At 40.5% G+C, this 11,558-nt stretch overlaps 1 pseudogene; it reads right to left on the bottom strand.

Annotated features, from left to right (window-relative positions):
* The window catches only part of LOC102487027 (rRNA 2'-O-methyltransferase fibrillarin-like), a 30,774-nt pseudogene that overhangs the window by 4,414 nt on the left and 14,802 nt on the right, over window positions 1–11,558 (bottom strand).

Genomic DNA, 11,558 nt, shown 5'->3' on the forward strand with positions numbered 1-11,558 from the left:
GTAAAAAAAAAAAAAAAAAAAAAAATTTGTTGCATTAAGCATCCTGCTTGGTGAACACAAGGAAAATATATTCAATTTCTCAGCCCTGAGTCATCACTCTGTAAATAAGTTAGGCTTTGTCTACAAATGCATAAACAAAATACATATTAGAAGTGCTTACCAAACAAAGCATTGGAGCCTATCTGTCCAAGGGGGAACAGGCTGTTTCATGAGAGACACATTTCCTGGTACAGGAAATGAACGACAGAGCGAGGAAGCAGCTTAGGGAAGTACTGCTGGACCAAGCTTCACCTTGACTGCAAAATTCCCTGGACAGTAAAGAATCTAGCATGGGTTGCAGGTTCAGGGTCTGGTTAGGTTTCAGTTTAGGCAGAAGTTAGAACTGTAAACCTTTAAAACCATGACTCCATTTATTTGGCTCTTCTTCTCTTAGTCGGCTAGAGCAGTTTTTTCAAGAAGACAATTTGGATGGTGTGATTCCTGTGTCCTTACATGTCTAAGAATAGTTTTCTATTGCTGTCATACACCAAAGACAACTTGGCTTACTTTAAATGCTTGGGTTGCAGCCTTCCTCTCTCCAAATTCTACAGACACTGCAGTTTTAAAAGCCTTCTAGCTTGTAGTGATTCTGGAGACAACCTGATTTTGGTTTCTTGGCTGATGCCATTAGAAGATATATATTTTTAAAATAATACTCCCTGCGCCTGTGTGTAATATTCTATTTCTCCAGAGATATGTGTAAATGTGTGTGCTGGTATGTGTGCACATGTGAGTATGTAGAACATCTATACATAATAAATAGAAAATATACTCCCTGTCATTAAACTAGCCAACAACTAAACTGCCTTTCTGACCTAATGAACTCACAGCTTATTCAAAGTGATAAGAAGGGAAATCCACATGAATTATGCTTACAGCAATATAACCGTAACATTAGTAAGTGCAAGTCTTGAAGACTGAAACAGTAAGGCCATAGCAAATTAGCCTCATGTGATAATTTATAGATCTGATTTTATGATTCTCTTGCTTTATGTTGTCCAGTGGCACCAGAAGTAACCATCCCACCCTATTACTCCAGAATGCCTCGCTTTCTTATTTATTTATTTATTTATTTTGGCATCAGCTACACAATTTCTTAGAGCATCATTGTGCAGTGTTTGCAGCGGGGCACATCATAGTTTTTGTTTTTATGTTTTTTTGGTTTTGGCTTTGTGTTTGTGTGTGTGTGTGTGCACACACACATGTGTGCTATTGTGATACTAACCTCCAATATAAAAGGGAATTTAACTCACTTTTCTCCCATTCTAGCCAGTTCCCCACTCCTTCAAAATATATCTTCCTCTTAGGATCTCTTACATTTGGATTAAAAGTAAAATTTATAGACAGGACACAGAAGAACTCAGACTCTTAAAGAAGGTTAACTAACAGGCTTGGAAAGACAGTCAATCCTGTCATTTGCAGGAACTGATCATGGACATCATTACAGTACAACTAGAATGAATACACAGAAGTCACTATATTCTTTCTGTTATTCTGCTAAACTTTCAATTCCAGGGAGACTGTCCTACTAGTCTCAGGTCATGTTCCCACTTCTTGGCAAGAAAGAACAAAATCTTGACTGACAGTTTCATCATAATAACTCAGGTGGAAAAAAGGCAATTTCCCAAAATAGTATCAGAGTGCTTTTAGAAAAAGAAAAAAATAAAAGCTCAATTTGTCCCACAAATTTGTCATGAACTACATTTTCTAAGTGGATTTGTAAGCTTTTTTAAAATCCATGTAATTCAAATTTTTTCTTTGGATATATCTATGTATTAGTCAGTGTTCTCTAGGCAGACAGATCAATAGGATATATATAGATATATATAAGAGGGGATTTATTAGGGGAATCGGCTCACACAATTACGGCAGCCGAGAAGTCCCACACCAGGCTATCTGCAGGCTGGATATCCTAGGATTCTGGTGTCATGGATCAGTTCCTAAGAGCTTAGAGGCAAGAAAGCGATGATGTAATTCACAGTCTCAGGACGAACGCCTAATATCTCAGTGGGTCAGGGCACTGGTGTAAATCCTGGAGTCTGAAGACAGACGAGCTTTGAGTGTTAATGTCTGAGGCAACAGAACTCTTGCTCTGTCTTAAAGAGACCCATTTGTCTTCTGTGTTTATCTCTCTGGATCCCTCGTTGATTGGATTGTGCCTGTTACTTTGAGAGAAGATCTGCATCTAACCTACTCAGACTTTAATGTTAATTTTTTTCTGGAAACACCCTATGAACACACCCAGAATAATTCTTTTTCTAGGTATTCCTTAGTACTGTCAGGTTGACACCCAAAACTAACCACCACACTTTCGGAGCACATAATTGGTATTGATTTCGCAGGCTCATGGCTGAAAGGGGTTTGCCTTAAGCCTCACATGAAACTTTGAACTTTGGAGTGTGTGTTGAAACCTGCTGAGACTTTAGACCATTGGAATGATTTTGCATGGGAGAAGTACATGAATTTTGGAGGTCAAGGGTAGAATACTGTAGTTTGAATATACCCCCCTCCAAAAAAATACATATGCTCAGCCATTGTAACAGGATTAAAAGTGAGGACAGAATTTTGACTACTTTTCCTATTCTAAAGTACTTTTTAAGGGACCTGAGGGAGTCACAACTGCAATTATTAATCTTGCTATAGCAGACCACTTTGGTCAATGATTGTGGGATGCTCCCTAATTCCTGTCCCTGGCATAGCATTTTATAATACTTAGTAAAGCCTTCTTATCTCTGTTTAATGAAATATAGGCATTCTTTTGTTGACTAAATCTTTTGGTAAAAATAAAATAAAAGCTTGTCTTTTTAACCAATTACTATTCTATGAATTTCTAAACCCCCCTATAACCTACAAGCCTCCTTTTCCAAGATGTCCCATCTTTTAGGACCAAGACAATGTAAGGGACTCCTTATGCTGATTTGCAACTTTGTATCTCCTGCTCTCAAAACAGAATAAAAAGAACCGCTGCATCTGAGCACCCCAAAAAACATTTGTGTGTTTTTCAGGGCCTGATCACATATTTTTGTGTTTAGAATAAACCATTTCGATTGCTTTTACAGAGCATTGGTTATTTCCATGAACAAGAGGGTAAAATTTTAATCAAATTATGGTGTCCAAAGGCAGGGCCTTTGGGAAGAGATTAGTGATTGAGTGATTAGGACAGGGCCCCCAAAATTGAGCTCTGGTGTGTATAAAAGAGGAAATAAGGCAGGCCAAGCCACATGGATACACACTATGCTCTGCTCTGCTTAAGGTCCTGCTCTCTGCCATGTTGTAGCCTTGCCATCAGTTGAGGCAAGGTCTGTCTATCCACACTCGCTGATAACTAGCAAGCAGATGGTAATTGCCCTTGACCTCACTCTCTTTCTATTTAAATATGAATCAAATAATCTGCTCGAATCTATCACTAAAGGATAGACCAATATGCCTGGCTCACAGTTTATTTCCCACGGAGTCATCTTGAGCAACAGCCTGCTGGTGAGTAGCTTCTTCCCCTACCCGCATGGTCCAGTTCTCTGACAAGCTTCACTGGGATAGAAAATCGCACTGCTCAGCAGGACCAGTTAGCACCTGGGCCCTGTGTTTCAGAGAGATCCTCACTCTGGCTTTCTCTTTGTCATACCCATCCCCAACCAAGGGAATCTGCAAGACTAAGGGGATAATTCCCACCCGGATTCTTTCTATACCACATTCTAGAAGCCCAGGAGCCTAATCTGTTCTGCCCAAACAGCCCCAAGCTTGTTTTCAGAGCCTACAAGTCAACCCTAGGTCTACCCTCCTGAGGGTAAACCACTCCATTGGTGTTTACCCTCCCAGGCTCAGCAATGGCCAGAGATAACTGTTTGCAGAGGTTCTGGAAATTCCAGAAGGGGCATTTGCACATGTACTCAAGCTGCTTGCAATGAAAGAGACAGTGGTGGAAGAAGAATGGGACCAATGGAGAACTGATGAGGTAGAGTCAGTGGGAGCTAATGGACTTCTAGCCAGCCTTTTCCAGACCACATTTCAGCATGGAACTCCAAGGAATTTTTAAATTATATATTTGAACCTGGCATTCCAGATTATTTTCAAGGTAAACTTGTCAGAATAAGATGACAAAACTTATTTTATTTCTCATTTTTAGTAATTTTGACACATGTACATGGGCCTGCATTTTTACCCTTTGTCCTGAGATCCCAAAATATTAGAGACACGGGAACCGGCAGTTAGCATAATGGCTATGTCGCTGGACTCCCACGTAGTCGACCGCGATTCGCATCCCGGACCCAGTGGCTTAAAACTCACGCCGGGCACGTGTGCGTGCGTGCCCAAGATCCCAAGAGGAGAACAGAGGAGAAGGGATTGCGGCGTGACCATCCCCCCTGGGGGGTGATTTTTTGCTTTCTGTCTCTATGTCTCTCTCTGTCTGGTGAGCGCACGCACCCTATAGAGAAAAAAAAAACTCTCAAAAAAAAAAATTAGGGACAGCCTTAAAAACAGCTTCTAAGGTTATTCCTGTCTCTTTCCCACCCATACAGAAGCAGCTCTGTTTAGGAACAGTTTCGTTCCAGAGGTTCTTCATAAGTCAGTTTGTCAATAACCAGGAAGTGTAGAAGCTTGTAGTCCCTAGATGAATTGCCATTAAATTACTATGAGCTTTCCCTTTGAAGCCTTAAAACTACTCTTCTTGCTTTACCTACATCCTATCAGGCATCATTTCTAAAATTGAACTGTTGCACCTATGTTGAAAATCCTTTCTGACAGGTGTCACACCTGCCCTAACTCCCTCTTCAAGCTGGTGTCCCCTCTGCCCCAATCTCATCACCCCCTTAATGATCTCCAACAATATTTTATGAAATTTTTAACATCCGTGAATTATCAGACATATTGGTGCTCCAACTAGAATGCTTTGGATCTCTTTTTCTGTGCACTCCTCCAGCTTCTGTGTGGTTTTTCTACTAAAAGCTCATATATCTGACTCTTTTAGAGGACTGCCATCAGGCCACCAAAAAACACATTGTTCAAAAAAGCAGAGTGGGAAACACTTCCCCAGGTGGCCCTTATCCATTTCTGACCCATACTAGAATATGAAACACAGCATCCTGCCTGACAATGGATGATTTGTTTTTTGGAGAGGTTTTTGCTATAGGGCGCGTGCACTCGCCAGACAGACAGAGAGAGACAGAGAGACCGAAAGCGAGAAATCACTCCCCAGGGGGATGGTCATGCCGCAACCCCTTCTCCTCCATTCTCCTCTCAGGGTCTTGGGCACACACACACACACGTGCCCGGCGTGAGTTTTAAGCCACTGGGTCTGGGACACGAACCGCAGTAAACTACGTGGGAGTCCAGTGACATAGCCATTACGCTAACTGCTGGTTCCCTGACAATGGATGATTTGTAACAGTAACTTAGTCAGAGTGCCCCTTGATAGGTTCACCTGAAGCTTCCTTCCACGGGAGTTTACCTAAAATCTCCTTTCTTTTCCTGCTTTGTCAAATGCTTACCATTTTCTTGGAAACCTCAGGGTCTGCACCTGAGAGATCTATACTAAGACAGGTGATCTTTGCCCTCCTCGCCTCAGACTGGAGTTGAAGTTACACAGATTCAAACAAGCCTTGGACTTTTAGAATCACCCAAAACCTACTGAGTTTTTGCAACAAGATTTTCAGCAGCTGTACTTATTCTATATTTAATCTGTATTTTCTCAGCCAATTCCTAACTCCATCTGAAATTAGCAGTAAGTCAATAGGCGTTTGATGCTGACCCTAAACCCTCTGTTAAGGAATGTTATTTTTTTTTCCTTTTCTTGGGAAACATGAGGGATTAAATAATTATGATTTTTATTTATTGGTCTTGAGTATCCATTTTTCAAAACATCAATTACACTAAGTTCAACAGTAGATGGCATTATTTAATGTTTGCCAAATTCCCATGAAAAATCTCAGTCCAGAAATTATACTCCACTTACTGACTTAATGAGTATACACATATATAATTTTTTTTTGGGGGGGAGAGGTTTTGGCTATAGGGCATGTGCACTTGCCAGACAGAGAGAGACAGAGAGATAGAAAGCGAGACATCACCCCCCAGGGGGGATGGCCATGCCGCAATCCCTTCTCCTCCATTCTCCTCTTGGGATCTTGGGTACGCATGCATATGCGCCCAGCGTGAGTTTAAGTCACCAGGTCCGGGACTCAAACTGCAGTCAACTATGTGAGAGTCCAGCGACATAGCCATTATGCTAACTGCTGATCCTTTAATGAGTATATTTTTAAAGTAAAGAAGGAAAGAACTGCCATTAAATCTGCCTCAAGTCAAATAAGAGTTAATGTGGATGTCCCAAGTACCACCAAGACTAAGAACTTCTTTCCAGAGAAGTAATAAATTAAGCCAGAGCCCCTCCCACTCTGCAGAAATCATTTGGTTATATTCATCCCAAAAAATAAATGAGTGGAGTCGGTATTATTTACCATTTTCTAGTGCAAAGAAGAAAGGTTAAAATAAAAAATCTTTTGGCTAAGTGATGTGCTGATGCCAACTCAAACCAACTTCTTGGAGTCACAAGTTCCCAACTCCAAGTTCCATGCGTTTGAAATCAGTTTTGTTGGGAGTATTTACACCATGGAAATTGGCAAATGCTGCAAATCAGGGATTGTGGCTTTTTTTTTTTTTCCTTTTAGAGTTCAGTTACCAACGTACTTTTTGAGTTTTATTTTTTAAATTTTTTATTATCTTTTTTTACATTTAATCACTGTATATATTTATAGCATACAAAACGAGTTTTCACAGCATGAATACACTGTGTATTAGTCCAGTCGAAGTATCTTATTATAAATAATTTTATAAATGCCTACTCCAGAAAAGTACATCTTTTTTTAGAATTTTTTTTAATTTGCTGTAAGAAATGTACACTCACCCGAGAGAGACAGAGAAAGTGAGAAAGCAAGCTGCAGCAAGCTGCCAGGTCCGGGACTTGAACTGCAGTTGGCCATGAGAGAGTCCAGCACCTTAACCACCATGCCCTCTGCTGGCCCCAAGTACATCATTCTTAATAGTGCTAACATTTTTAAATGACAAATCATACAATTTTCCAGTTCATTTTTTACTTTTCTTCATTTCCTGTTCATTATTATCAATTGCACAAGCATAGCACTTCATATATTATGCATGATTCATTTTGTTCAGCAGGGATACTCTATTATTGAACAATTTATTTTATATTTACATGTGTAATTTGTCATTTTCTAACCATTTTTAATTTGCAAAGTTATCTTGTTTTTCATTTTTATCATAATTATATGCCTCTTCTCACTAGCAAATGAAATGCTCTCTTTGCTTTTATACTTGTAAGCATGATTGTATTAAAAATTGTATGAAATATGTACACACTTAGCAGACATGGCCCATAGGCTAATATATTACCGAGGGTCTGGCTTCCTTTCACTGTCAGGCATAGAAAGATTCCACTGATCCTGAAATAAGTGGGTATTTCACTCCTACACATGAACTGTCTTTCAATCTGGAAAGTACAGAATTTCCATTCCCCTTTCAGTCATTTATAATGTTATACCTGTTGATCAGTTGTAGCCATTATCAAGATGCAGGGAAAGTAGGGTTTGTACCTTTGCTAAGCCAAACAAAACACATTGTATACCCCATATAAATTTAGATAGTCCTAAAATGCTTTCCTGTGTGTAAAGAGGTGGGGATGAAGAAGATATAAAATAACACAGATTCAGTTGTCACAGGTATGATCTTTGTTCTTTAAGAGTCTTATTGAACCAATTGATTTAATCCCGGCTGCTATAATAAATCACTATAGACTGAGAAGCTTATAAACAACAGAACTGTATTTGTCACAGCTCTGGAGGCTTGAAGTCCAGGATCAGGTTGCCAGAATAGACGGGTTCTGATGAGGGCCTTCTTTCAAGCTGCTTGTTGTATTCTCAAATGCGGAAAAGACAGCAAAAGAACTCACTGGCTTCAGGGCCAGCCAGGTGGCATGATGGTTAAGAAAGCTATATCCCACATGGCCAACTGTGTGGTTTGAGTCCTGAACTCACTGATTTGGAAAAAAAAAAAAAATACAAATTCACTGACCTCCTCTTACAAAGGTACTAATTCCATTGATGAGAGCACCATGAACTAATTACCTCCCAAAATCGCTACCTCCTAACATCATCACATCAGGATCAGGGTCTCAACAATTAAATAGTGGGGGAGAAGAGGTGGCACAAGTACTCACCACATTGCAGTGACCATGCATAACATACAAAAGAAATTACGATCTAGCCTTGGTGGCACAGCCAGTAACAGTGCTGAAAGTCGTGAAGTCCACCATGCTTCAGATCCCTGGCTCAGTAGAGCTGAAACATGCAAGGTGTGTATGTGTGTTCCCAGGATCTTGAGAAGCTGCAGGTCTGGGAGAAGGGGATTGCAGCATGACCAGATTCTGTTGGCAATGGCAGGGGGCAGGGGCTCTCTCTCTCATGCTTGCATACACTTACCACAAAATTTTTTTATTAGTGCCAGCCTGTGGCATGTTGGTTAAGGCTGGGCCCCACATGGCCAGTTGTATGGTTCAAGCCTTGGAGCACAGCTTGAAAAACACTCTGGGCTTATGTTCATGTGTGCCCAAATCCTGAAAGAAGGGAGAAATGGAGGAGAAGAGATTGTGACATGGCCATCCGAAATGGCAGGTACTTTCTCTTTCTCTCTTTCTCTGACTGTGTCAAGTACATATAACCTCTGGCAAATAAAATAAAAATAAAAATAAAACAGTAAAAAATGAAAAACCTCAATGAAATGGGCAGGCCCAGTCTCAGCAGTGCAGGCGGTAGAGTACTGTACTGCAGTCCAGGAGCCACATGGCTGACCATAGGTTCTGACCTCTGGCCCAGTCACCCTGAAACATGCTGGATGCACAGATGCACCTAAGATCTTAACAAAGTGGAGGGCTTGGCGGAGAGGATCAAGGCATGGCGAAACCTTGTCAAGGGCGTGTGTTCCCTCTCCCTTTCTCTCACACATACACGTGCTCCTGTCATGAATAAACTAAACTTTAAAACTAATATATAATTATTTAAATGAGAAAGGACCTTAACAAATATTTTTAAAAGAAAAAAATGGCCAACAGTTACATGAAAATTGCTCACTAATCATGATGGAAATGCAAATCAAACCACAATGAGATACCACCTCATACCCTCTATATACCCATGACTTCACTTATAGTAAAATCTACAAAAGTCAAATTCATAGAAGCAAAGAGTAGAACGGTGGCTGGGCGGCGGGGAGCAGTGCTGGGGAACTGTCGATCACAGGATACAAAATAATTTTAGACAGGAAAACTGCATTCAAGTGATCTATCATACTTCATAGTTACCATAGTTAATGATGTATAGCTGAAAAGTCCCCAGAGAGTAGATTTTAAGTGTTCTCACTACAAAAAAAATGAGATTAATGCATGTGCCAATTAGCATGATTTAGCCATTCCATGATGCATGTCAAAACATGTTGTACAACATAAACAAAAAATTTGTATTTGTCAATTAAAAATAATAAATAGATCACCATCTGAAACATCTGTAAGAAAAGTTTAAACCACCAAAGCCCTTTTGCTTTGATAGATTCTATTCCTTACTGCTCCAGTCAATGCGCTTGAAAAGATAACACACACACACACACACACACACACACACACACTTGCCAACAACTTGAAGTGTCCTCGCTTTACTGCAGAGGGCAGCAGAGGACCAGTGTCTTCAATGTCTGATTTCAGCATTTTAGAACAAGATGACTCAACCCCAGCCACTATCTCAGGCCATCTGCTCAAACTTCTTTCTTCCATAGCAGTTTCCTGGGAAAGACTCCTCTAACTCCAAAGATTGGGCCTGTTTCCCAGCTATTTCTGCAAAAGGACTTGAACAAGATCATAGAAGACTGCAATTAAAGTACAAGTTTGTTGCAAAATTTTTTGAAATGCATGTAGAGTTTTTTCATAGTAGACATTTTTCTGAGTTTTTTTGAAGACACTTTGTATGAGTCAGATATTAAGGAGCAAGAACTGCTGAAATAGAGATAGTTGAGCCCTGCGGGTTCTGTCATTCTGGAAGCTGTGAATATGAGGGTGTTTATGGGTGGATTTCTGGGGAAAAATCTGAAAGGAAGTTTTTCTGTTTCCTGTCTGTGGCACAGCCTCCTTTACACCCAAGACTGACACCTTTATGTCTTTCCACACACACAAAATTTTAACTAAAGTCTCTTTCCTTAGAAGATTTTTCTCCTATCCTTCATGCCCATAAGGCTAAACAGTTTATCATTCCTGTCAGCTCACTTTCCAGCCAAGAACTGGTGCCCCGTGGCCAGAGCAGGCCTGTGGCTCCTGAGCAGCCCTGAACAGCACTGTGGCTCTGAGCAGGGAGGGCACTGGGCAACTCCGGGGATCTGTGTGGGGCTCTGCCACGTGGAGTGAGGTCCAGCAGAACTGGCCATTTCTCAGTGTCCGGCTGTATAAGTCCATGTCTTTCATTTTATTTCTTTCCCTTTAAAATGTGTTTATTTATTTGTAGGTGCACAAATGAACACAGAACATATTCCCATAGTAAAAATATTAAGTGTTATGTACAATTAACCCCTTCTCAAAAGCTCAGACACAGTTCCTCAAGGAGGGAACCACTATTACCAGGTTGGTTAAATCCTCCAGGTATGTTTCTATATATGGATATTCATCTCATTGTACTTATCAGGATACATAGCTTTATTTCGTTGTGGTGGTTAGGTGTTACTTTACTGAAATGGTATCTAATCTTACCCACTTACCTTTTGTTCAGGCAATAGCAGGTTTCCGATCCTTTTCATGCCGTTTTCTAACCTATAGATTCACCACCTACTGTTTAATGTTCTGTGTGTGTTCACATTGTTTAAGTACTCCCTGTTGATGAATATGTAGGTTGCTTCTAATTTTTTATTAACATAAGTGATGATACGGTGACTAGCTATGTATCTGTAATTTTTCTACAGTACATTCCGAGAAGTAAAATTCTGAGCATAAGATATGCGCCTCTGGCCCAGCCATGTTAACGCGAGAGGTGGCTCTCTGATCTGCAGTGCTAGAAGCCACATGACTGACTGCAGGTTCAGATCCTAAGTCAGCTTAAACATGCCAGGTGTGTGCCCAAAATTCTGACTAGCTGAGAGCTGGGGGAAGGGGATCATGGTGTGACAAGATCTTGTTTAGGATCTTCCTCTCTCGCAAAATAAAATAAGTAAATTTGCTTCTATTTTTCTTTTATTTCTCCTCTAAATTTTCAATGTGGTGTTAAGTTTCCCTCAGTCTGACCTTAGGAATGATGAGGGCAGCAGGGGTCGAGAGGGTGAAGGAGCCCAGCAGCAATGGGTTAAGAACAACTCAGATCACCATGATAAGTAGAGCCTGTTCCCTTGAGGGTATCTATGGGCTACACAGCAGCTTTTTTTTTTTTTTTTTTGGAGAGGTTTTTGCTATAGGGCACGTGCGCTTGCCAGACAGACAAGAG

This window comes from Tupaia chinensis, unplaced genomic scaffold, assembly GCF_000334495.1.
Source record: "Tupaia chinensis unplaced genomic scaffold, TupChi_1.0 Scaffold147123_1, whole genome shotgun sequence".
Lineage (NCBI taxonomy): Eukaryota > Metazoa > Chordata > Mammalia > Scandentia > Tupaiidae > Tupaia > Tupaia belangeri.